Source organism: Periplaneta americana, chromosome 17, assembly GCF_040183065.1.
Source record: "Periplaneta americana isolate PAMFEO1 chromosome 17, P.americana_PAMFEO1_priV1, whole genome shotgun sequence".
In the NCBI taxonomy this organism is placed as follows: domain Eukaryota; kingdom Metazoa; phylum Arthropoda; class Insecta; order Blattodea; family Blattidae; genus Periplaneta; species Periplaneta americana.
This window is the reverse complement of record NC_091133.1, coordinates 98,895,224-98,922,030: the sequence shown is the minus strand read 5'-3', so window position 1 is coordinate 98,922,030 and position 26,807 is coordinate 98,895,224. Positions and strand designations below refer to the sequence as shown.

Below are 26,807 nucleotides of genomic sequence, written 5' to 3'. Positions count from 1 at the left end.
TATCACCCTCCACCATGACAATACATCGTCCCATACTGCGTAACAGACAGTGAATATTTTGTTTTCTTCAGGTGTAAAATTAATGGATCAAGCGCCCTACAGTCCTGATCGAGCACATGTAATTCTTCTTGCTCCTGACCATTAAGATGAAAATGTGCAGATTGTTCTTTTACACCGCTGAAACTGATATTGAAGCCTTCGACGAGCAGGTATCTAAAGTGCCTTCTAGAAAAGTGTAAGTTCTTTGATGACTGGTTCCATCAAATAGACACATGCCTAATATTTAAGACGAATATTTTTGGGAGCAATAAAACGGAAAGCAGAAATAATCTGTTGCTATAAATATCAATTTGCACACATTTTCAATGTTACTCATAGTGCAACATAATTTTTCATTTCATTTCATTTCATTTATTATATTCCACAGAACTTACATTAGTAATGAAGCTTTAAGATATGGAACAAGTCAAAATTTTACAAGATTACAATTACAATTTTACAATTTATTTTTTTACAATTTTTACATTTTTTACAATTTTTACAATTTTGAAATTTTCTACAAGTTTTTATAATTTTCTACAATTTTTTATAATTTTTTGGCGAGATGTAGTGAGATGAGGTGAGACCGCGGATTCGCCAAAAGATTACCTGGTATTTGCCTTATGGTTGGGAAAAACCTCTGAAAAAACCCAACCGGGTAATCAGACCAAACGGGGGTGAAGTGAAATGAGGCCGAAATAATACAAAATATTAATAATAATAATAATAATAATAATAATAATAATAATAATAATAATAATAATAATAATAGTAATAATAGTAAGAATAAAATTGTATCATGATGTGAAAGTCGGGAATACAGAAGTATTTCTTCAGTGAATTTCAAGACATGCTAGTTTAGAAGGGAATGAATTTGCCGATACTTCGGAGAAAAGAATCTTGAAAGTGAAATAAAACCAATCATTGAATTAGATCTTCACTAAAAAACTTAAACTTTTACAAAAAGTATTATGTGAAGAGAAACGTGAAAATAATCTAACAACTAGTTGAAGAAATGAGAATATTAAAAACTAAATATTTACAAACGTTTTTTGACGAAACTAAGAGTAATAGGTGTAGCTCAATTTCGAAGATTGATTGGACATGACTGCCTTACAGAACATCTCTTCAGAATGAAACTAATTAAGGACAAGTACTGCCCATTGTGCAGGGATTAAAATAACATTAATTGGAGTATCGTAAACTTGACAGTGATAAACACAAGAATAATTTTCCAGCCTTATATTGGGAAACTATTGAGAAAATTATTAATATCAATATCCCACATAATCACTGGCAACCAAGCAACATTCATTTCCAAACGAAATTACTTGTATGTAATTTTGTGCGAGATCGTGCGTATTTGCTTGGTTTCCGCACAAAACCAATCCGCGGTAAGTCTAAAATTCCACATTCAGTATTCCCAACCTAACACACATAACAATTTCCCTCTTCTTACCGCCTAAGTGACATATTGATTTTACTGCTTTAGGCTTCTAACATATTATTTTTAGAGACGTTCAATATAGTAATAATTATAAATTGGAAACTTACCACTGCAATTTCACCTAAATTGCACTGTTAATTATTGTTTTTAAATATTTGCAAAAATTAAGTAAGCTCTACAACTCCACTAAAGTTACTGCATTCGTGATGCAAGTAACATTAAGGAAGCCGTGAAAAAATCAACAATATTCCAGATTCCGATGTTATTACTGCAATATGTTATATACCTAAATAATATTGTTAAAATATTAAAATGAAAAATAAATCATTACATAACCTTACCGTTTGTTTTAAGTTCGCATTTATAGACTGGGGGGGGGGGGGAAGAAAAGACAGACGTATATCACGGCCTGCTGGAGTATAGTAAACACACAAAACATTTTAAAGCAACAATGTTGAAGATAGATATATTTTGTTTTGCAAATTTGCCGTCATTGAACAGAAACCAAGATGGAGATTTCATTGCAACTAATTAGAAATTCCTCTTACAGGTGTGTAATAAACGATCTTCGCACAAAATAATGTACGATACACGAGCGGTATGTTTTCTTTCAATTCTAGGAAATTAAAAAAGCTCAACTACGTTTCGCTTTTTCAAACTTTTCCTCGAACATGAAAACTTCAACATACCGATCTTGTAACGCATATTACTATATTCTATTAAGGGACATAAAAACAAACATACAAAGGCTGACCGAAGGCAATTTTATTATTAGCACAAGTGCAAAATAACGAATTTATTAGTTGGTATTTCTGAATGCTTCTTTTTAGCACGTAAGTACTTAATTTTTATACTTTCCATAACACAAGAGTAAATTCGTGTTAAAAAGTTGTTTCTGGTGTAAGTGACATCAGATTATTATATATATCTAAACAATAAGTCAGTCTTTTGTGTTGTTGTGTATGAGCGCCTGTGCTAGTCCTCGGATGTAAACGTCGCATATTGACCCTGAAATGAAACAATATTACGTTAATGAGGATAAAATTTGAAGAGCTTTTTCATAAAGAACAAAGTGCGAACAGCAATAAAAAGTGGCGCACCTGTAACGAGGCAATACTTCACCCTTAACATTGTGTTTATTTCTCCTTGTCGTTGACAACATTTTTAAAATTTAACTCCGCGTGAATGAATAATAAATTGAGCACATATTTCTGACATATACACAGAGCTTGTAAGTTGCTGTGAATGTACGCTGCCTCGCGCTTTACCCATATCAGTGTTGAGAGAACTGATTGGAACAAAGACCGTACGAGGAGAATGGGCTGGAAATAGCATAGTAAAATGGGATGTCATCAATAGTACATTTTCTGCGTTCCTAGCCTTGTACGGGGGAGGCTTCAATCCTGCCAGCCTGTCTGTCTTATATCACGCCTCCAACTGCTGAAAGCTTCGTCTTCATTGAATGCTGACTGAACACCATTTCCAACATCTCACACAGCATTACATCAAAACAGACAGCGGTCTATCTGGCTGATGGTGCAGCATTCTTCTACTTCTTCCCTCTATGTCCGATTCACATTTCCAAATGTTTCGTTTCCTCGTATATTTGTAGCAGACAATTGGTTTTTAAAGTTTTATGTATGTCATGAAAAAAATAATTGTAATCAGCACTAAGTAATATTTTAAAATAATTACTTAGGTAATTTTATGGGGCTGTAGCCCAACTCATCATCGTCTTTTGTTCTAAAAACTGAATGAAACAAGAGAAATGAACATCACAACCCGGAACTAGAAAGGTGTAAGTCAGAAATGAGTGAGTTTGAGTTATGACTATTAACAGAAATTTAAAATTAGATGTAATAAAGTTTGCAGATGATCTTGTTTTACTAACAACATCTGAAGATAATTTGCAATTGTCAGTACATAGTTTAAATTTAATAGCTCAAAAATATTCAATGTAAGTATCCATTAACAAAACAAAAATAAATACCCAACACCAATAAAATTTGTTTCAATAACACAATTTTGGAAAGAGTTAATGAGTTAAATTATTTGGGATATAAACTTTCTTTTGTTGAAAATTTGGATTTATCAGAGAAAATTGTAAAATTCAACAAATCAATGGGCATTATTAATAGAGTTTTAAAACCTTCATTAGTACAAAAATCAACTCGTACTCGTCTTTATTAAATAATAGCTCGACCAGTCCTATGTTATGGGAGTGAAGCGTGGACTATAAGGACAAATATGAAAGCAGACTAACAGCTTGCGAGATGAGATTCATGCGCCAAACAGCTGGCTACACTAAATGGGATCGAAAGAAAAATGAAGATATCCTTCAAGAACTTAATGTGTCATCAATACTGGACTATATCTCCAGACATCAGTTAAACTGGAAGGAACACGTCTCAAGAATGGTTTCATCTGGGATCCCTAAGGCAATAATGAAGTATCGTCCAAATGGGAAACGGTCACTTGGTCGACCTATGAAAAGAAGGCAAGAAAATCGCTTTTGCAGGCTGTAATAGTTCTTTTTGGACTAGTACTTGACAGGATGATGATGATGATGAGTTATGACGTTCATTTGCTTAAAAAAGTGTACTTCTTGAGATGTAATAAAGGGCATATGTCTATCCTCTTCCATAATCATGTAGAGCGTCAGATTTCCAGTCCGTCATAATGGTAGGCCTATTGGTCCACATTTCAATCTTTGCGTTTGTTGCATACTAAAAGTTTTCAATTTATGACTTATACACTTCTCACCATGCATCATAAAAATAATATCCGAAATAATGGTTTTACAATAAAGAACTTTTAATAAATGAAAATAAGACTGCAGATCCCAATTATTTTCACTTTGAAATATCTCAATGTACAAAATCGGTTAAGCTGCTTGGTATGTTTTGAACAGTAAACTTACTTGGGAATGTTACATTGACTATGTGTGCACCAGGTTGTCTAGAGTATTGTACCTTTTAAGGAATTTAAAAACATGTTTACCGTGGACCTATGATAAAGCAACCTAATTTCCTTTTTTTCAAAGCATTATGATCACATAGTTTATGGTTTATTATTTTGGAGATCGTTTTGGGTCCTTAAAGGGCTGTAGCGCCACGGATTATTATTATTATTATTATTATTATTATTATTATTATTATTATTATTATTATTATTATTATTATATGTTCATGGTATTATTGATCGAAGAAAGATTAGAAATGCCTGAGGGGAATATCGTTCTGTCACGTGTCCTCGGACCTTGCAGTTAAAGACGTATTTAGTTCGCCGGAAATACCGGGACATCGTTTTGTTTTTACTAACATTTCTAATATTAACCTGACTATACCTTTGGATTAACGGTTCAGGACCGTAAACACTGTTTATTACCCCCTTTCCACGACCGGAGTTTGATTATGCTGAAACAAAATACAAACAAATCTCTTCACTAGGTACAGGAGGGAAGGAAAGTAGTGCATTTATTTACGTAAACTAGGAAATATTACGATTCTGAATTTGATAATTTTCGTTAGGTTTTTATTTAATCAAAATATCGTACAGTATTAACAATAAGTGTTTTTCTTCACTAACTGAACTGTCCAGGTGAACATATACATTATGCAGTGTATAGTATATTGTATACAGCACATTAGTATTTAATATGGAGAGTGCATTAAAATGTAAAAACAACCAAATTTTGGTTATTTAAACAAATTGTTGGAAATAATGGCAGTTAATTTCGATACAGGCTTCAGTTATTTTGTGCTTATTATCGTAGAAAAGAAGGCAATCATGTGACAGTTACTTAACGAGGCTCTTTTATTTAAATTATTTTAAACAGTTGTATAATATTACGTAAACGTTCAATTCCTAACAGCAAATATTGAGGCAGCCCAACCACTAGTCTTTACAGAGGGTTCAGCAGAAACGGGTGGGGGAAACGGAGATGCGACGTAGCCAAACGGACACACAGTACCTCTCCGAAAATATGATTCAATAATGAAAGAATGGTCTTTCTTCACTGGAAAGTGCGACCATATTTCTGGAACGTACTATACTCACTCAGTACTGTTTATTATGACCGTAAGATGACTTTGACTGCATATGCAGCCTTGGTTGTATGTGGATGACGGGTGAAAATTTACTAGTAAAAGGGGTGGGAATGCAGTACATTAAAAATTCAGGTACAATAAAAATGATTGAAGTAAAAACAAACTGAAGTCCCTGTACTAAAACCTCCGGTTGTAGAGAAAACCGAATATGAAACGTATTTACAATAGAAACTGATTACGAATACTCGTGACCAAGACATGCTATGGATAGACAGAGACGTCTTTGTAAGTGAATTGCAGCGTCGCGGAGAAAAACGTGTAGCCCTAGATCATATATACCCAGATTGCTCTGCGTTATAGGCTTTGACGGTAACAACTTTTGTCAGATTTACTATGTTGCCATCTAGTTGTTACATAAGGAGTCATGTCACAACTCCCATTTGAATTGCATTAGCGACTGTGCTGCCATCTCATGTTCGTTTACGGCGGACGGGTGGTGATCCTAGCTGTTGTTCTCTTCAAAGTGCTACCGATCTTAACATAGGAATGAGCAATCTTTATGTGATCAGGGGTGTAGCCCAGATCATATATTAACAGATTGCTCAGCCTTATGAACTTTGAAGGTAACAACTTTTATCAATTTCACCATGCTGCCTTCTACCGGCTGCAGAAGAAATCACGTTATAACTCTCATTTGAATTTCATTTAGCAACTGTCACCTAGCAGTCGTTATCAATCAACATTGGCGATTCTGGTGTTTGTTCTCTTCCACATGTTACCGTTTTTAACATAGGGATGGTCAATCTGTTATATATGTGATCAGAGCCTTTATCCTCAGCGATGAACCAGAATAAGTCCAGATCGTAGTATTACAATAATTACATTTATGTCCTTCTGTTGTAGGCGAGTCTAAACTGATGGACTCTCATTCTTTTGGATTAAAGCTGTCCTTTCTCTGTCTTCGAATTTTCTTGACGCCCACTTGACTTTCTAATACCTGATCTCAAAGAGGGACACCTGATTTTGAGCCCGCGTGGGAATCGAAAGGAGACTTGAATTTCCACCCGCAGAAATCTATAATTCTGTACTGTAAAGAAATCCCGAGCTCAATGGCTCGTGAACTGCAGCTGGAGGAGACCTACTGTTCTCCAACCAGGAGATCAAGCGTGAAAGGAATGTGCTTACTATTGTATCATCTATTGGAACGAAGTAGATAGATAATATTATCGTTATAACGTCAATTTAAAAACCATGCGCTCTCCTGCACATGTTATTTCCTGTATGGCGAGATTAAAAGACCAGGAGATTAACAGTGATCTAATTTTGTAACTAGGGTAGTATCAATATGTGTGTATCAATGTTATTGTTTGTGCTGTGAGAGCTAGCCAATACAGATACGAGTACCCACGTGTGTGACCTTATGACATTTTATGACATCAACATTCATTCACAGCATTACCCCGCTTCCTCTCATTCCCCAAAGATTTTCTCGTGGTTGGAGTACAGTAGCTTGTTACCTTTGCTTGTCTCGTGCTCGTAAATTTAATAATTAGGGCTCGGATTTTCAAGGGCTAAAATCGAAAAAATATGTGATAAGAAGGAAAAATATTTAATTATGTTTCAATTATTGTATGTAAATATAAACAATATGCAGTACTCACCAGTATAAATTTTGCTGTCTCGCCAACTGCTGAAGAATTACAGTACACAATGAGATCCATCCTGAAGTTGTCTATTATAATGACTGACGATTATCGGGGAACTCTGCCTTGTACTGGGAAAAAGAGCTCCATGGCCATTGATAAACAATATGCACTCCCTAGAAACATGTTTATGATTGAAAATGAAAACAGAGGCAGCTGATGTTTATGAAATTGTAATTGCTTCCTGAATCAGCATTATGATAACTAACAAGTCACTCCTAAATGACACATCAGTGTTTATGTATGTTAGTTACATTACAGTTTTTTGTGGTGATGGCTCTTATCGCTTGTGGTGAGAGAGCAGACTGCAGTTCCACAGATAGACAATTCCGAGAAACGCGAGCTGTCACGTCCAAGCAACTGCACTGAACATTAGGGTGTTGATTAATCTGAAATGGGGCTTTTGTCGGAAAATTATTCGATACAAATTTAGTTTTTTATGTGTTTTTATGTGAATATTTGAAAATAAGTATTTACATAAAAAATTAAAAGTATGTGTTTTATATTAAATAAAACTTAAAATATACAGCCAACTCTGTATATAGTGAACTCGGTTACAGTGAACATTTGGCTCTATTGAACCTAAATCGTTGGTCCGGACCCGCATACGTTAAAAAGTACATTAATATTTCCGTTTATAGTGAACCCTCACTTCGGTTATTGTGAACCTTAACAATTTAAGTTACAAGAGTTCTATCCTGACAAATTCTTATTCGAAGTCAGACATTTTTGTATTAAATTGAAGAATATTTTAAGTTTTTTACCCTTTAGTCAAAGGACAAAATTAGGATTAGTGATTCCTATTCAATGAGCTGTACTATAAATCTAGGCAACGCGTGACGACCTTGCCTCACTCCACTGCCGAAGGGTTGCTATTCTGTTCTCAGGCTCACCACTGTAGGGTACTGTTATTCCTAATCATCCACCGTCAAAGGGTTGCCTTCTGTTCTCAGAAATATTTCCATTATGACGGATAGCATCGAAACAATGGAACAATAAAATTGCCTTCTTTTATTAAAAGTAGACGGACATAATGTCCAGAGCATAAATGAAGGTAAGATTCGGATAGCTTTCAAACGCCATCAACCCCCTCCCAGTTTCCATTAAGTGACCCGGGAAATTCCAAGGCTGAGTACAAAGTCACACCATAACAGCGTTTGTCATTTCTACCTGATAAGTAGACATTTCTTATTTAGTGAACCTCGGATATAGTAAACGAAATATGCAAGTCCGCAGAGGTTCACTATATCCGGAGTTGACTGTATGCTCAGGTGACTTTGTCCGAAACTTACAACACAATTACGAGTTTCTATTACAGTGCAAATAAACTATAAAGCATTTATTTACCTAAGAATCCTAGCCTTATTAATAACTTAGAAAGCACGATGAAAAAGATATTCAGATAGTCAATATAACATAATATAACATAATATTGTTTTATTTAGAGTTCAGTCTAATTGAGTACCGTTTTTGCAACACGCGCTAAGTGTAAAAACTAAATTTTATAGGAAACACAAAAAACTGAAATAACTCCAAGTTTTGCTATAGCTCTCACATAGCAAAAAGCAAGTTTTGAAAAAACGATCACAATTTGACACACTACTGTGAAGAAAATAATAAGATTTTCCTAAGAAGCCTTTAACATCATGTAGAGGCCTCTCTTATGTTAACTAATCCACCAAAATCTCAATTTTGAAAATTTTTCAGTTAGCAAGTTTTGCAAAAACGGTCCTCAATTGACATATCACAAGTTTAAAATCAATGACATTTACATATGTAAATGATCATTGTGTATTATGAAAATTAAAGCAAACGTTTTCGCCCTTCGGGCATCATCAGGTATTTTACATACAATATCTTGTACATTTTTGCATGTCTTTGTTGTGGAATGTGTACAAACTATTTAAACACAACCTTTATATAATAATGAAACAACTATTTTATGATGATTAACGATCTAAAATGTAAAAATACAGGTATAAAATTTAATATATAATAAAATTGTGGCTGAACTGTCTTATGTTTAAATTATAACATTATAAAATTGCAAACATGATAAAAACCATTTGATTCCTCTTTAAACTTCATAATAGCTTCACTAGTTGGATGTTTTACTGTGAGCCTTGGTCTCAATGATTCATCACTCGTTTTTTTGGTGGAATCATTCTGAAATATATATTAATTATTATGTGAGCAATTTGAATGGAAAATTGCATTTATATAAGATAAAATGCCTGATGATGCCCGAAGGGCGAAAATGTTCGCTTTAATTTTCATAATACACAATGATCATTTAGATATGTAAATGCCATTGATTTTAAACTTGTGATATGTCAATTAGACTGAACTCCAAATAAAACAATATTATGTTATATTATCTTATTAATAACTGTCATACTGACTTGTAAGAAAAAATACCTTCGTATTCAAGATTCTAAGATTTATCAAAAGGAGAGACTTGGCTGACCTTAGTCAGGGGTTCGAACACTTGGGAACTGCAAAATATAACGAAGATGTCGGGTTACATTACAGTTCGATACAACTGGTTACCGAAGCGATCTTCAGTCACTGGAGTTTCCGCGCAGTGGCGATTGCAGGAAAAAAATAAAGGGACTGTATATGCGAATAATCAGAGGCTTTGCTAAGGGTTCGAGAGATTTGTTGGACACACTATACATTTCCGGAACCCACAAGATGAGGAAATGTTTTCTCGGTGACCAGTAGCAGGTTTGGAAGCGGACGGGTGGGCAGGATCCCTGCGGTGTCGACACGGATTGGAATGCATGTCTCCACTTGGGGCCCATTAATCAACAGACCCGGCGACGTGGGATCCCCCCTTCACAACGACAGAGTTCACTACTATCTGTAGTACGTTCCACTGCCACCAGGAGTATTCCTCCGGACAAACGGACAGCATCGCCGTGTTCATTATGCCACCGGGGAGGTCGCCCCTCCCCTTACCTTGCGTTTCTGCTCGCTACCATGCCCCATATTTCAAAACTCTCGCAGGGCCGGCTAGACGGACGTACGGACAGACTGTGTTACGTTCTCCAAATGAGACTGAGGGAAGAATCACCACGCACAAGGTTTACGGTGTTTATAGTCGCGTTAAAAACACTGGTTGTTGCGTGAATAAAACGGCGCGGCGGCCTAATTGTCATATCGCAGTAATTCCTGAGATATTTATATTACATATACCGGCACTCGTGTATTATTTCTAACTACATAAAACCGCAGGGTTGTAGAATTTAACAATCTGCTACATATTTCAGGAACTGTTTTCTTTTAATTTCTCTTTTATGTGACAGTGGAGAAGATATATACTATGTACAGTAAAATTCACAGGGTTGGCCAAAAAGTTTGTATAAACAAGATAATTATATTAACAAGATATTCTATTATCATAATTATATTACTATCAACAATCATTATAGTAATAGCAACAACATTATCAAAAAAAATTGAAGATCGAGAAAAAAGATCACCCTTTGAATGGATGTTTTCAAATATGCATATTAGTTATAGCTCGCGCAAGAAACGATTACCGAAAAGCAATGGTGGCGTTGCTGTCTGTTTTGATGCGTGTATGTAGGCACACCGAGGGGGGAGAGGTGCGAGCCGATGGAAGTACTGTCTCTTCCAAGAAGATGAACAGATGAGGACATCGCTATGGAAATAAAGAACGTAGCAAGAGAAACATTCGAAGCTAATTAAACGCGCAACATATTTTTACGAATGAAATAATAATACCTTGCGATACAAGACATGCATTCACATGCAATGGAACAAACTAAAGTCGTAATGTAACTATCACAACGCAAGATTGATTCTATCGATGTCATTTCCCTTCCGACTGTACTCTTGAATATAATTCAAGTTATCTCGTGACCTTTCCTGTCGCCCGCTCTTCCTTATCACAGTGTTTGATTCGCATTCCTTCTGTCGGTATTCCGTGCTTGCGAGACCTATAGTAATTCTCTGGTCCTGATAGAGAACACATGTCAGAATCTGTAAAGATTGCGCACTATAGCAGCGTGGTTTGAACTAGCCTTGGACTAATGTTGTGGAATGAGTGCTAGTTCTGATTTATATATATTTTATTTATTCTGGTAGAGATAAGGCCATGAGGCCTTCTCTTCCACATTACCAGAAGTGAAATATACATTGAAACAATAGAACGTAGTAATATATATATATATATATATATATATATATAATTTGAACTGGTAATGGAAATTACGGGAAAACGGCTGAACGGATTTTTATAAGTGACCCCTCATTTTGAAGCTTGAAACCAAAAGTTTTTCAGAAAAATAGTAGTTTTCAGTGAAATATCAATTTTCCTAGATTATTTTCCTATTTTCCAAAATCCATCTTTCTTCAGTTTTGAGAACTAATTGCATTTCAGCACGGCCGTGATTTCAGAATAAAACAAAACACACACTACAATAAACAGTAGCTATTACACGAAGGCCATGACCTGCAGGATTGCTAACATATTTAGAGTTCAAATTCAATTGGTCATTAAAAACTTCAAGACTCACTAAAAGTAATTTACAGGTCTGATTCTGCGATGTGTAATTTACTGAATACAGCTGTGTATTGGATATTGAAATGTACAAAACTTGAGGTGGTTTGATTACATTATTACCATTAGCAATGAAATTTCTTTATAGTTAATGCCATGATGTGACTATTTTTCATTAATTATACATACTAATGCTATACTGATGCTGATGATATGAAATTGAAACGTTTTGGGGTTATGTAAGTAGATATAGAGAAATTAGATCTTCACTTCTATAATTTACTGAGTGGCGGCTATTATATATATATATATATATATATATATATATATATATATATATACATTATATATATATACATTATATATATATACATTATATATGAAACTAAGATAATAATATTGTTATTAAAAATCAAATATTTTTATAATTATTGATCAAGTGGGGTTGGGTCTTTTTCATATACTTAATGGCGGTGTGATGTAGATATTTATATGCGTCATTCTCTTCGATATCGGCTCGAGAGAGCGCAAAAATTACAGTTCCTATGGAAAGCCCAAAAGGCATTACTTACTGATAAAATAAGAGGCCTACAAAATTTTAGAGTCTCTCGATCATTTCAGCAAGATCTCTTAGCAGGATGAAATGATTTTACCCTCTACATTTCAAGCTATACATGCAGCAACTATACCAAGACGCTATGTCTATTGTTCGAAAGCATAGCAAACCTGACTTTTACAATCCACAATGACCTGAAATAGCTATTGCTTTACTCCCACATGAAAAACCGCTAATCGTCCTTACATTGTTACTTGCGTTTTCGCGTTGAAACTCAAGATACATAGGATACAGAGGTTCAAGAAAAAGTATTTGGCAATAAAAACCATTCAGAGGGAGTAAGTATTTTTCATTATTATGGAAGCAAATAACTTTCAAAATGATTGGTATTCTTCATTGAAAATAAATTCGAAAAATTTTTATTTGAACGTCTAATGAACTTAGTTTTGCAGCATTTGCTGCACAAGCCACTAGTTAAATATAAAATCGTTATGATGTACATTAAGGAGCTTACATACTGCATAATGAAATACTGACTGAACATGATAGGCTTCATAATTAAATAATTACAATTTACTATATCCTATTTCCACTTTATAATAGGCCTAAATGACAGTTTATACAAACACATAGAATAACCTATTAAATTCGGCTAACACTCACAAATCAATTCGCTGTAAAAGAATGTAATTTTAATTCTTAATTTAAATTGGTTAACTGCTTGGCAATCCCTGACATGGCGAGGTAAAGATTTTCACAAGCGACAAACTGACACTGTGAAAGAGGATGATTAGAAAGAGGTACGGTGACGAGGAATGGAAGTAATGCCTGATGTTCGTTCCGCAATGTTGTAACGTATTCAAAGCCAGTTCTCAGATATTTTGGAGTAGAAGTAAGTAATATTCTAAACAGAACAGATAAAGAATGTGCTGTTCTTCGCTCCTTTAGACGGACCTATGAAAGAACTTAAAAAGTTGGCGTTATATGGTCAAATCTACGAATATTGCAGATGAAGCGAACGCATTACGAACACGTTGTAGTCTTTCAACTAAATTGACAGTTATATTTGTCAAAATTTAATTTGTATTATTTTTGTCCGTGCTTGTATTTTTTCTATTTATGTGTGCTATCTAGTAGGATGGAAGAGAAAGCCTTATGACCTTAATAATGTCAGATTGAATGAATAAAGAAATAATAAATAAATACATAAATGAGTGAATGAATGAGTGAATAAATGAATGAATGAATAAGTGAATGATGAATGAGTGAATGAATGAATGAACGAATGAAACGGAGTTAAACATCCTTCTAACATCCAAACTAAAAGAATGTATAGTGATTCATAACTTTAATTCGAGACCGATTTAATAAAACGCAGTTAAATATCCTTCTAACATTCAAACTAAAAGTATGTATAGTGATTCATAAATTTAATTCGAGACCGAATGAATAAATCGCAGTTAAACATCCTTATAACACCCAAACTAAAAGTATGTATAGTAATTCATCAATTTAATTCGAGACCGAATGAATAAATCGCAGTTAAACATCCTTATAACATCCAAACTAAAAGTATGTATAGTGATTCATAAATTTAATTCGAGACCGAATGAATAAATCGCAGTTAAACATCCTTATAACACCCAAACTAAAAGTATGTATAGTAATTCATAAATTTAATTCGAGACCGAATGAATAAATCGCAGTTAAACATCCTTATAACATCCAAATTAAAGTATGTATAGTGATTCATAAATTTAATTCGAGACCGAATGAATAAATCGCAGTTAAACATCCTTCTAACATCCAAACTAAAAGTATGTGTAGTGATTCATAAATTTAATTCGAGACCGAATGAATAAATCGCAGTTAAACATCCTTCTAACATCCAAACTAAAAGTATGTATAGTGATTCATAAATTTAATTCGAGACCGAATGAATAAATCGCAGTTAAACATCCTTCTAACATCCAAACTAAAAGTATGTATAGTAATTCATAAATTTAATTCGAGACCGAATGAATAAATCGCAGTTAAACATCCTTCTAACATCCAAACTAAAAGTATGTATAGAGATTCATAAATTTAATTCGAGACCGAATGAATAAATCGCAGTTAAACATACAAGTAGGTCTGAACACGAACCCACGTGCGTCAGATTCGACCTGCGGCGGGCGGGATCTCCAGACATTGCCACTCCTCAACCAGTTTGCGGGCTTGGTAATGATCCCACAGCGCTGAAATAATTGCAGATGTTCTGTTGTGGGTTTGCCGACGGGAGAATTCGAAACTAAGTTAGCTTGGAGTGGAGATGGTATGGCTGTTACATCCTCTTGTACACTCTGCTTATTCCCATACAAATGAAAACAACCCACTAGCCGCCTCAGTGTCTACCGTCACTCGGGCTGTGTACTGTGTACATTGCTTTGCTGAATTTCTTTTGGTATTTTTGTTATATAATTATTTTGTATACTCTTACATCCTCAATTATAAAGTGAAAGAAGATATTCTCTTACTGCAATTTTGATATTGTCGCGGAATACATGTTTTCGATATCTCCGATATCGAAAAAGTGGTGCAGACCATGCTATGTCTCTGTCTAAAGGAATTTCCCCTAAGCTGTTGGACGAATTTCGATTATATCCAGTATCTACGTGTCAACTCGATCTGAAATGGCGCACAATAAAATATAAACATTTTTAGCAAGAAGTTTCTTAGTTGGAATGAAAATCGACAGTTGCATAATTGTACTATGCTGCATATTTATTTATTTATTTTTATTGCTAGTAAGTTTGAAATGAATACAAATTAATAAATACATTGAAAGATAAACTAGCCCACTCCTGAATGAGTAAGACTCGTGCTCAGGAGGGGATTCCAATACAAACAAAAATTAAATTAAATTTGAGAGTGAATAGAAATTAAATAGTGTTTAATATGTTTAAACCCAAACTATAAATCCAATACAATTTTTTTTAAATTTTTTATTAATTTGGATAGGATTCGTGGTTGAAATATTATTGGAATAAAATTCGTTTAATAGTCTGGGACCTTGACTTGTGCTATGATAAAAAGCTGCATTGGTTTTACATTTTGGTTCAGACAAACGCAGTGAATTCATATTTTTAGTTCTATATTTATGTATATACCTTTCAAAGTTATTAAAATGTCTATGAAAATATATTAATAAAATAAAATAATACATTTGTTTAATGTTGAAAACTTTGAAATATTTAAACAACAATTCAGTTGGGTAATCTTTCTGCTTTTTTAAACAAATTTTTAATACTTTTTTCTGTAGTAAAATTAACGGATAAAAGTTAGATTTATAAGTTCCACCCCAACTTATAATACCATACATAAATATAGATATATCTTTACGTATAATTACGTGTGGGTGCGGTCATCTGTCGACAGGTGCATAACTGTATTATGCTGCATATCTTTACGTAGAACTACAATAAATGAATGAGGATCCTATCTTTTGTCATTTTGAGATCCAAGAAATGTATGCGAAATGTAATAAGTTGCATCGTTGTTTAAAATTCGGCACTATGTCAGCAAATAATAATGGCCAGAAAAAAAAATAAATTTAATAAGGAAGAAAAGAAACAAGGTATCAACAATTTTCATATTTCATAATATTTTGGTAAAATTTTCATATTTTGTAATAGCCTTCATATATTTCCTTATTATGGACTATTTTCCCACCTCCGTCCATATTTATACTACTGAACCAGGCTTTCCAGATATCATAAGAAGACAATAGAGATGTTTTCCAGTAAAAATTACAAAAACCCCAGCCAACCAATCCACCAACATTCCGGAATTCCTAATTGTAAGTAAAAACTCCAAATTTTTATTTAAAGCATTGAACTCGTAATATCAATTAATTTGAGGAGCCAAAAGAAAATATGTGGTTCCTTTGATCATTCTTTCGAATATAGTGAACATATTTTCAACGATGCTTGCTGTATCCAATTTTGTACGTTTAAATTAATATTTGAAATGGATTTCAATGTTAAATTTTTCAGTCTACGTACTTAATTTCTTCTCTTTTTGCAACTCCATAGAAAACCTACAAAACAATATTAGCTGGAAGAACGTGTAATTCTTCGTAGAAATTAGAGAAACGTTACTCGTGTTGTACAGTAACCAGTGAAAGTGAAATCTCCAAATTTTCATTCAGAGTCATTGAGATCTTAACGTCAAGGACTTTGAGAAGCCTAAACAAAACTAAGTGATTCCTTTGCTCATTCTTTCGAATCCAGTGTACGTCTTTTCAATGTTACTTGCTGTATCTAATTTTGTACGTTTAAATTTATATTCTAAATGGTTTTCAGTTATCAATTTTTCTGTCAGCATACTTAATTTCTCTTCTTTTTGCAACTGCATAGTTTTTTCAATGTACAAAACAATATCAACTAGAAGAAGGTGCCATTGTTCACCAGAAAATAAAGAAAAGTTAGTCGTGTTATACTATAACCAGTGTGCAGTCCAGCCTATGTAAGAACTTTTCTTTTTTGCTATTTTCAGTGTAAAAAAATTAATTACCTGATCTTTACATTCAGGTAAAGATTTTATTATAATGAAAAACTGTTAAATAATGCAGATTTATTGTATTGTTAGGCCTATACATTAAATCTTAGGAAAAAAAAAGTCAACATTTTTTCCGTAACGTCTTTCAAACTTTGATGACATGATTCTTGGGAGTAAAGTAAGCAATTTATATAATTCAAACTTGAAAATCGAATTTTGGGGACCCAAAGAAGTTTCTTTTATTAATACATTTTTTGACCGATCTAACCCCATTAGAAATTGATCTAGGGAAAAAGCTACTTTCGTCAAAATGATCCCTTACGTATGAAGAATATTACATACTAAAATTATTTATTTGTCTTGAAGCATTCAAAAGATATGCCACATTATATAAGTACTTTAGAAACAAATATATATATTTTGGGAAAAAATAATTATAATCGATTGAAAACAATAATTTTAGTATACGTCATAGTCACATGTTTAAGCTTTAATTTGGTACCTCAATGGAGTCTTTTGCCCAAATGGAAGTCTATACTTTTTGTACGTCGGAAAAATAAATGTCGGGAAATGTGAAACAGGAGAAAACAGACACTGAAGACGGCGGTAGATATCAAAAATTTATAGTGCGTTTACATTATACATGCTAAAATAATTATGAAATTATTGAGATAATTGGTACAAGTTATACAGTATATAAATTTTTGAAAACTAGAAGAAATGAGCTTCCAAATGAGACAAAAACATTATTTATCAAAATTTTGAAGAATCCGACATTTCTAGAGTCGATGCATACTTTAAATACGGACAAATTTATCAATCCCTTACGACTTATTTTATAAATGTTGATGTAAACCTGTCCCAATGGTTTAGGAACAAAGATATTTTTGGATTGTAATATTTGTTTCATAGTTTCATATTTTCCCAAATTTATTTTCATGTTTTGGCAAGATTTTCTTCATATTATCCCGGTCTCTACTGATCAGAATTTCATCGTACTATGCACTATATTTCGCAACCGAATAATACGTCACAAACTACCATCAAATGTTTGTGGAACAAAAATTATCTTTCTAAAGGTATGGATTTTAAATTAGCTATGTTATTTCACGTCTGGCTGTAGAAGTTACAGCCCTAGTGTTGTAGCTGTACATCCATTCAAATGAAGTCACCATAAACTAATGCACTCACCCACGACAGCATAAAACAAATATACATGTTTACTGTGTAGCGGGCTTTTTGTGATGTAGTTTTTCTTCTTGCTCTCTGGTGCGTTACAAACATTGTCTCTCGCGCAAATACATACGTCAATTGCAATTAAAGGCATTCCAACGGAAAAGTTAATTAGTGATCCGGTTCGAACAGGCGCTGTATCACTCCTTTATGTAACGTGAAAATGGTATTAGTCCCTTCAAAATTGTTGCAGTTTGCAGAGTATTAGGAGAACTGTGTGACGTCATCGCTGCGACAGGTCATCACTTATTCCTCTGACACAGTGCGTGTGAAATCAGTCGTGATTGACCCCGTGCATTGTATTCCAATATTACTCATATTGAGCTCCATTCAAACTGACTCCTAGTGTTTCCTGTACATTTGTCATTACTGTTTTTATTCGTCAAACAGAACATCTAATCTGACAGAGTTTGCAAGGTAATGATGTAGAAACACATTCTCCATGGGATTTTGTGAACGTGATTGCTTTCCAAATCATAATGGCATTCAGTATACAGTGGAAGTAACTTATTATTATTCAGTGTCCAAAAATCAGACAGCCACTTTACATGACTTGTTGTGTGCTTTATCAACAGAGATTTTAGGCCATCACTCTTAACAGTCCACAGAATAATATAAAATGTATCACAAAATAAACAATATATAAAATTTTGTACTTTTCAGAATTAGTTTTGAAAATGTTTTTTTAATTATTATAAGATTTATATAGTTGGTATTATGAAAGGTCCGCCGATGTGGCTATGTGGAGAGCTCTTGCGCTTCCCTAACAACCGATCCGAGGTTCGATCCCCACTGTTGACAATGGAAAAAATATATCTCCCGTCTACAAGACTGGTTGTTTTTCCGTTGTCTTATGATTGTCCTGTGATGTCTCTGTGCCATGCTAATCTTATGACCATGGAGGTCGACACTCCTGAGATGTCTAGTTCGTGATTCAATGATTCTCCCTGCCCTACTGATAATAGCGTGTAGAGTGGAAAAGTGGAACAAAGAGTGAAAGTTCGACAGAAAGAAAGAAATACATAAATAAAGAAAGAAATGCAGAAATAAATAAATAAATATAGAAATATATAAAGAAGTATACAAATAAAGAAAGGAATACAGAAATGCGAAAATAAAGAAAGAAATATAGAAATGAAGAAAGAGATACAGAATTAAAAAAAAGAAATACAGAAATAAGGAAATATAAAAAACAAAGAAGGAAATAAGGAAAAGTGTACAGAAATGAATACATAATTGAAAAAAATAAATACAAAAAAAAGAAAGGAAAACACAGAAACAAAGAAATTTTAGGACTATAGCCTAAAGTATATGAAGAGTATGTATATATATATATATATATATATATATATATATATATATATATATATTTGCACCATCCCACGATCAACTGTAAACACTATCAAAACATTTAGAATCCATGACATCATTCCAAAAATAATTACTTCAACCATTAAAGGGTCTGTGGCAATTTTGAAAAATCATTTATACGGAATATCATAATACCCCCCCCCCCCTTTTCTATTCGTTAGCGTGTGATTGTTACAAATATATGTACAAATTTATTATTTCTTAAACTTAAGCTCCTAGTTCACATTTCAATTTGGCTCATCTATCTTACTGCAATCATTACTATTCTTATATGTGTGTTATTCTGTGTTTTTGGCAACCCAGGATGCCTGGGCAGACTATTTCTTGAAATAAATTATATATATGCTCCCTGTATACTGTATTTTTATTGTGTAAAAAAAATCAAAGTCTTTCTTTGTAGCAGAAGATATAAGTTTCTGGTTTTCCCTTAAAAATTCAGTCAAGTGGACATGTTCAGTTTTGAATGAATCCCTTTTCAGATGCCTCACAAGAAAAAGGCAGATGATGCACAAATTCCTAATGGCTGCCTGTTTATGTTTTTGTTTTTGTTTTGAAGATATTGTGTCCATGATAAAATAAGATTAATTTATTCATAGTGTTCTGTCCAAGGATAGGTCTTTCACTGCAAACCAGCATTCTCCAGTCTCTTTTCTGTTTTCTACCTTCCTCTTTGTCCCCTCATAAGATTCATATAGGCTGAAGCTAGGTAATTAAATTCATACATTTCAGTCTATCGCCATGCACAAAATAATGATCTCTTCCATTTTCAGTTTACTCCCTTCAATTACATGGACTCTTCCAGTAATATAACTTATACAGATATAACGCTAACTGCTCATTGGATAAAGCCTGATTTATACGGTGTTGCTTTTATTCGTTTTCAACTATCGTTCTTATTCGCCAGCCATTTCGCTGGTAAATCTGAAAAAGCAGCTTTATTTTGGCTGTAATGTTATTTTTAATTCACAGACTAAAATACGCTAGCGCACAGGTTAAGAGTGTCCAACTTTATCGCTTCTTCAAACCGATGGCTAATTGATTTTACCAGCTGCTTCCAAAGAAACTTTAGGATTTTGGCGGATAAATCAAAGAGCGACTAGATAATAGGTCAGCTTTCTGCGCATGCGCGAGAAGGCCATTGCATACAAGACTGACTATATTATCGCTGATAACTTCCTGCTTCTTACCAGCATCGTGTAAACATTAAATTTATCAGCTCGCGAACTTTTCCGCCAGATATTCGCTCCGGGAAAGCGTCAAGAGGGCGACAAAAGAACCTAGCGATTAGCGTCAAAAGCGGAGCTATGAAGCCTACATCACGCTTAACGCTCGCCGTTTATTTACTTGCAAGTAGAGAACGCAACAATCTACTAATAACAGTCCGCCTGGCTGGCGCTGTTAGTACAGCGCTGGCTTTCTGTGCCCGAGGTTGCCGGTTCGATCTAAGGCCCAGGTCGATGGCATTTAAGTATGCTTAAATGCGACAGACTCATGCCAGTATATTATAGACTTATTAATTTGTCCTACAGAATAATATCTGTAATATTAACAATTAATATTTGAGGAGAAAAATTCGCTCCGGCGCCGGGGATCGAACCCGGGTCCATGGTTCTACGGACCAAGCGCTCTGACCACTGAGCTACGCCGAATTCAATCCACAGCACCGGACCGAACCCCCCCCCCTCCTTCAATGTTTCCCTTTGTGGCCTGACTCCAAGTTAGGCATATGTGTTGACGTATATGCCCAAGGAGAGGGAGTACGGTCCGGTGCTGTGGATTGAATTCGGGGTAGCTCAGTGGTCAGAGCGCTTGGTACGTAGAACCAAGGACCCGGGTTCGATCCCCGGCGCCGGAGCGAATTTTTCTCCTCAAATATTAATTGTCACGTCAGTAGATTTACTGCCATGTAAAAGAAGTCCTGCGGGACAAAATTCCAGCACACCGGCAACGCTGATATAACCTCTGCACTTGCGAGCGTCATTAAATAAAACGTAATATTAATTACAAATAACAGCATTCGTACACTTTGGTATGTGCGCTGTGTATCATCTAGCGGAAATGTTAATTGTTTTATGCTCGACCATGCCGAAATGTAATTATACACCTGGTAGCAGACCTTTAATGCATGTCCTTAAAGTACACCTACTCATTAAAGGTCAGGTCTTTCAGCCAATGACGACTCAGGTTACAACTGTTCAGCCAATGACAGGTCAGCTTTCTACCGTTATAAAACCGCAAGTATCGATTATTCTCGGATATGCAATCGAAAGAGAATTAGCGAAAAGTCACGGAGGCTGGAAATCCAATACTGTCGCAGAAGGTTATGTTCTGTTATTATAATAATTAGCGTTAATTGTAAACAATATTGAAATAAATTCAATTTGTCATCTCGTTTTTCAATGTCTAATTGTTATCTCTGTAGGTTCTTATGGCCTAGCAAGGTCAATGTGAACATCTGTTCCTCGGAAAAAATCAATACTTTCGCGTCTGCGCACATCTCACAACATACGGGACATTGGTCAAGCTCAGATACAAAGAAAATTAATAATATCAAGTTAGAAATATGGTCGAACATAAAAAGTCGTATGAAACTCGCCTTTAATGGTAATTAAGAAGCTCGTATGAAAATTATTAAACTCGCTTGCGCTCGTTTCATAAATGTCCATACTCGCTTCTTAATTACCTTCATTATAGGCTCGTTGCATAATGTACTATTAATCAATTTTGCCTCGAAGCAAGACATAAGTATATCATAAAAACAAAAATATTGTTATATCCAATTGTGTTTAGGCTACATAATTCATTATATTTGTAATTTTTCCCTGAATTGAACGTAATAAAGTATGATGAAAAGTATGTTTAAAGAGTGAGAGTAGTCCATTTTTCCCTACAAATATTAAAATTTCTAAAGAATAATAACGCATCCGTCACGTGGCCGAGAAGGGACAAAAAGACACATTGCATTACAACACGATGTACTCTTTCTTAGATTGCCTCCATTCCTGTCACTGTGAACCGAACTTAGGAGTTTTGGTGATTTTGGCGCATGCTCGATCATTCTTTTACATTTTCGTTTTATGTAGTTGTGTTTTAATTATATTTAAAACAGTTTTTGTAAGCTCACAGATTTACCGGACAGCTGAAACAGAAATAAAACAGAGGTAATTCATTTAAATACGTAATGCACTGCAAGCAATATAATCTTGCATTAGACATGTCAAATGCAGGCTGAATTTTATGCAGTCGGAGATAATAGAGGGAACGTTGTATTACGCTAATAACACCACAGTGACATGTGATCCGATATTTATAAATTGAAAATGATGGACTTGCATTGCAGAGAATTCCACATGAAAGGGATCTAGCTCATGTTAGAATAAATAAAACGGTATAATCAGACTTGAAATATCTACCTATAATTTTTTATTCCGCCATTAATACAGTGACTAACATACAGCTGCAATGATTGGACAGGATCTCCATCGGTCGAGTAATTAATGTTTTGTATGTAAGACAGAATCAGTCGTTTGGAAACAAGGGAAGGCTGAAGACGCCTAAACCAGTCATGTCAACTGATGCCCATAGGAGCAAGTGTGCGCTTCAGAGCTCAGGCGAGCCTGTGCGCTTTACAGCGGAAAGGAAAGAGACAGACGAAAGAGATAGTATCTGCCGCTTGGTCGAGCAATATACAGAGATGCCCAGCACTGATTCGATGGATAAAGGGAAGAGAACTTATTAAAACTGTACCCATATTTATTTTTAGATTTGTCTGAGAAGTATAATTACATTATAAGAATGTAAGTTTTAATTTTAATGCTCATTTTGCACAAGTTTGCTTTTTTATTCAAAAGGAATATTTTCTCAGCTTTTTTATAGAAAAGTGAAATTTTCAGATATAGGCCTATTTATTTAGTAGTTTTACAGGTAGTGAATAATGTTTTCGTAAATCTAATATAACGTAAATACGCATTATTGAAGATAGTGTATTACAAATTTTGGAAATATTCGCATGGAAAATGCTTGTAAGGAAATGAATTAAAAAAGCAACTACTGTTACATCATAAGCAAAAGATATGTGCCCATAAGTTCTGTTGTAAAAATGTCAGATCTATAGCTCCAGCAGATTTAGAGAAAATAATTTAATATTCTGATGATAAGAAGTTGCTCACCAATATTACCTTAAAAAGTATAATTCTATAAGAGTTTTGTTATGGAATATTTGTTACACATAAAACAGATACAGTACATAGGTAACTTTGCTTTGTACTGTAATATTGTTTTGTTTAGTTCATTGATTACTTTTATAAGGCTAAAGATACCATCAATATCAATTTCAACATATCATGTCATACTCAATCTCTTACTCTGGGATATCACTTTCTTTATGAATGATGTGTTTCATTCACTTAGTACAGTATAGTTGTACTACTATGGAATATATGTGAATATTCCTTCATAACTCTTTATTATGTTATTAACGTTTAAGGGGAGTGAGTAGTGATGCTCGAGCTATTAAAAATTTTTAATATAAAAGTTTAGTCCAATATTTCTAGGCTTTTAGCGTTCGGAGTGGAATAAAAATTTCCATGCTTATACAATCAATTATTCTGTATTTAATGAAGCAAAAGACAACTAATTAGTTTCGTATCCAAGGGAAAAAGAAAGACCCTAACTGATAACCTGTTTTCCCAGTTTGCTAAGTGTACCTCATTCTTCAGGCGCACATTACTTGCTACTATCTTGAGTTATATACCTTGTATTTTTTTAAGATATCTAGTATTGTATATTGTAAATTCTAAAGCAAAATTTAGTTAAATATTTCACCACTAGTGAAACAGATAAAATATTGAACATTTTTTGCAATTTTTGTCCATGCATATATTTTTTTTTCTCGTGTTATGTGTGTGATATTCTTAACTCGAAGGTCTACTATGTAGAACACAGGCTGCAGAAAACACTGTAAAAATTTCATGTAAACTAATTAAGTAGTTTCAGAGAAAAATGCACTAAGTTTGAAAAATGTCAACTTACGGAAAACTTCATTTAAAAAAAAAAGGATGTATGAATTACATGCACCGTCACATTTAAAGAGGCCATTTAAAGGGCTTATCTGCAGAAATACCCTCCTCAATATTTATATTGTTTTAAAGAGCAAGTTTTGTACTTTTTTTAAACACAAATTTTTTACCCCTAATCACTACCTGGTTCCCTTAAAACACAACTGCAATATTAAGAAATTAGTGTTAGTACTTTTATTTTAAAGACAGTATAGAGAACATCAAACAGAAAGAAGCCATATAAAAATAACGACATAAAATTTCACGTTCAGTTTGAAGTTTGTGCACCACAGTTTTCTTAATCCAACAGGCTCCTTATTCCTCATTCAATATACAGCGCTTGATGCCCGCTCTCGACGTCAAGGTCAGGAAAATGCGCTTGCCTTGACATCACTGGCCTAAACTATCCGCACACAACATAACGTACAGGTAATCAATATTTGAACATCGAAACCCATAAATGAACATTTTCCATAATTAAAAGACCTGTTAGGCCTACGCTATTTACAGAAATTTAAAGCAACGTTACTCAACTGCTGCTGAGCCCAATCCAACTTGCTACAACGTCAAGATTATACAATGTATTTCATTTGACGTTTGTCTATGCCAAAATTGCATTATGTTGTATGGTACTATTATACTTCATAACTAATGCAATACTGAGTGTGGTCCAGTGATAATATTTGTTTTGAGAAAATGTAAACCTAAATAGTTGCGAGCAATAATGATTGTACAATTATTTCAATATTGGAACAGACCTATCTTTTTCAAGAAGAAATAATATTGATAGAAAGACAGTTTTTAAATAAATACAAATCTACGTCAGCACTGAGAATTTTTCAGAAAGATAATCTTAAAAAGCGCGCTTTCAATGAATCCCGGTATGAGCAACATAAATGGGTAAGTGGTAATGTGTAAAATGAACTTTTCTGTTGGTGGTGCTTGTTGCTGGTCGAAAAAGAGAAGAATGGTGTCTAATGTGGCGTTCGGCGACATGAAAAACGCTTCCACATGCTTCTTTAACTGGGAAAATTATGCATTGCTTCATCATGTTTAAACATTATTCAAACAAACTCATAGCATAGCAATTTATTTGGTGAGTGACCTCTTTAACATATCACTAATGTCTTTTTGTTTATAGCTATAGGCCTATACTATCTGTCACTCGAATGAAACTCTTACGCGCTGTAGGAACAGAAAATTTCACATTTTCCTATTTAGACTCATCCAACACCCCTTAGAAACAGGCGAGTTCAAGTAGTAAATATAAAGATATCGTCTCTGCGCAATGTTTTCAAGGCCAAAGTGACAGCTTACCGATGCTACCCGATCTACTCTAGGGACATAACGGGTTTTTCTGTCTATGTTTTCACGCGTGAACAATGTAAAGAGTAAACAATGCGGCATGTGCAATCCACGAAAACCACTCACATCTTCGTCCGACTCTTCCCTTTCGCATGAATGATTTTTTTGGCCTAGCTAAAAGTGCCGTTGTTTTGGTATTGCCGGTTATTTGGGTGCCGGATACGAGGGATTTTACTGTAATAATATTATTATTATCAATAATAAGAATTATGTACAGGAGGTACTTAAATTAGTTACATCAGACCTCGCTCAGGTTTTCGGTCACGGGCCGCTACCGGTGGAATTTATTTTATTCATTCATTCATTCATTCATTCATTCATTCATTCATTCATTCATTCATTCATTCATTCATTCATTCATTCATTCATTCATTCATTCATTTATGCCTATAACAGGGCAAAGTCCCAATTACAATAGACAGTACAGATATTCGTTTGAAAAAAAACATAGATAACATGAAAAAAGAGATGAAACAGATACAAGTGTAAATACAAATTAAAATGGAAAATGAGAAAAGGAAAGAAAAAAAAAAGAACAGACAAATAGATACTACCTAAATAAGAGATACAGATATAGATATAAATGAAAAATACAAAATAAAATAAATGAAAAATAGTTAAATATAGATATCATAGCTAAAAATGTAAAATGTAGTTATAATTGGCAAATTACAGAGTAACAAATAGCAATATTATATAAAATCAACTGCCTTCAGTATATTAATAAGAAAATGTTTGTATTCCATGTAAGAAGTGCAGAAATCTAAATCCCATGTTTTACATATTTCATTGAAATTTGAACACATTTTTAACACTGGTGAATGACGATTTCTTAAATGTGATGTTCTAGCGTTAATCTGGATTTGTGATAATATTTCGCTATTATCCAGTAGACCGTTGAATATTTTATACAATAAAAG

At 34.0% G+C, this 26,807-nt stretch overlaps 1 non-coding gene across 1 annotated transcript; it reads right to left on the bottom strand.

Annotated features, from left to right (window-relative positions):
* Window positions 1-21,041: 21,041 nt before the first annotated feature.
* Window positions 21,042-21,114, bottom strand: TRNAY-GUA (transfer RNA tyrosine (anticodon GUA)). Its single transcript has one exon. It is a non-coding gene; the product is annotated as a tRNA-Tyr (tRNA).
* Window positions 21,115-26,807: the final 5,693 nt, after the last annotated feature.